The sequence below is a fragment of the Arachis duranensis genome, chromosome 7 (assembly GCF_000817695.3).
Source record: "Arachis duranensis cultivar V14167 chromosome 7, aradu.V14167.gnm2.J7QH, whole genome shotgun sequence".
Lineage (NCBI taxonomy): Eukaryota > Viridiplantae > Streptophyta > Magnoliopsida > Fabales > Fabaceae > Arachis > Arachis duranensis.
The window spans coordinates 40,664,233-40,666,023 of NC_029778.3; the positions used below are offsets into that span (position 1 = coordinate 40,664,233).

General features: G+C 32.7%; 1 non-coding gene across 1 annotated transcript; it reads left to right on the plus strand.

Moving 5' to 3' along the window:
• The first annotated feature begins 343 nt into the window (after positions 1 to 343).
• LOC127740765 (small nucleolar RNA R71) lies at positions 344 to 447 on the plus strand. Its single transcript, XR_008001624.1, has one exon. It is a non-coding gene; the product is annotated as a small nucleolar RNA R71 (small nucleolar RNA).
• Positions 448 to 1,791: the final 1,344 nt, after the last annotated feature.

A 1,791-nucleotide genomic window follows, 5' to 3' on the forward strand; every position in this document is an offset into this window, starting at 1 on the left:
TTCTTCAGAAGCTGCCTCTCTAGTACTGTTGGCTGCATGTTGCAATCCATTCAGATTTTGAGAGATTATGTTGACTTGTTGAGTCAACATTTTGTTCTGAGCCAATATGGCATTTAGAGCATCAATTTCAAGAACTCCTTTCTTGTGAGGTATCCCATTATTCACGGAATTCCTCTCAGAGGTGTACATGAATTGGTTGTTTGCAACCATGTCAATGAGTTCTTGAGCCTCTTCAGGCGTTTTCTTCAGGTGAATAGATCCACCTGCAGAATGGTCCAGTGACATTTTCGAAAATTCAGAGAGTCCATAATAGAATATATCTAACATGGTCCATTCTGAAAACATGTCAGATGGACATTTTTTGGTCAACTGCTTGTATCTTTCCCAAGCTTCATAGAGGGATTCACCATCTTTTTGTTTGAAGGTTTGAACATCCACTCTCAGCTTGCTCAGCTTTTGAGGAGGAAAGAATTTATCTAAGAAGGCAGTGACCAGCTTATCCCAGGAGTCCAGGCTATCCTTAGGTTGTTAATCCAACCATATTCTAGCTCTGTCTCTTACAGCAAAAGGGAAAAGCATGAGTCTGTAGGCTTCAGGATCAACTCCATTAGTCTTTACAGTCTCACAGATCTGCAAGAAATCAGTTAAAAACTGATAAGGATCTTCAGATGGAAGTCCATAAAACTTGCAGTTTTGTTGCATCAAAGCAACTAGTTGAGGCTTAAAAACTTGTAGTTTTGTTGCATTAAAGCAACTAGTTGAGGCTTAAGCTCAAAGTTATTGGCTCCAATGGCAGGAATGGAGATGCTTCTTCCATCAAACTTGGATGTTGGTTTTGTGAAGTCACCAAGCATTCTCCTTGCATTATTATTATTATTATTTTCGGCTGCCATGTCCTTCTCTTGTTCGAAAATTTCTGAAAGGTTGTTTCTGGATTGTTGTAATCTAGCTTCTCTTAATTTTCTCTTCAGAGTCCTTTCAGGTTCTGGATCAACTTCAACAAGAGTGCCCTTTTCCCTGTTCCTGCTCATATGAAAGAGAAGAAAACAAGAAAAGAAAGAGGAATCCTCTATGTCACAGTATAGAGATTCCTTTATGTTAGTAGAAGAAGAAAGGGGTAGAAGAAAGAAGAAAGATGGATTCGGATTCTTAGATGAAGAAAGGTGAAGAGAAGTGTTAGTAATTAATTAATTAAATAGAATAAGGGAGGGGAAGAGAAATTTTCGAAAATAATTTTAAAAAGGGGTTAGTGATTTTCGAAAATTAAAGATAAATGTAATTGAAATTAAAATTTAAAAACAAAAAGAATTGTTTGAAAAAGAGAGGGAGAATTTTCGAATATTAGAGAGGGAAAAGTAGTTAGGTGGTTTTGAAAAAGATAAGAAACAAACAAAAAGTTAGTTAGTTGATTGAAAAAGATTTGAAATCAAATTTTGAAAAAGATGAGAAGATAAGGGGTTAGATAAGATGTTTTGAAATCAAATTTGAAAAAGATAAAATTTTGAAAAAGATAAGATAAAAAGATAAAAAGATTTTCAAGAAAAAGATATTTTGAAAAAGATTTAATTTTTAAAAATTACTTAACTAACAAGAAACTACAAGATAAGATTCTAGAATTTAAAGATTGAACCTTTCTTAACAAGAAAGTAACAAACTTCAAATTTTGAACCAATCACATTAATTGTTAGCTAATTTTCAAAAATTTGATATAAAGATAAGAAAAAGATTTTGAAAATATTTTGAAAAATAATTTTTGAAATTTTCGAAAATTATATAAAAATTGAAAAAGAT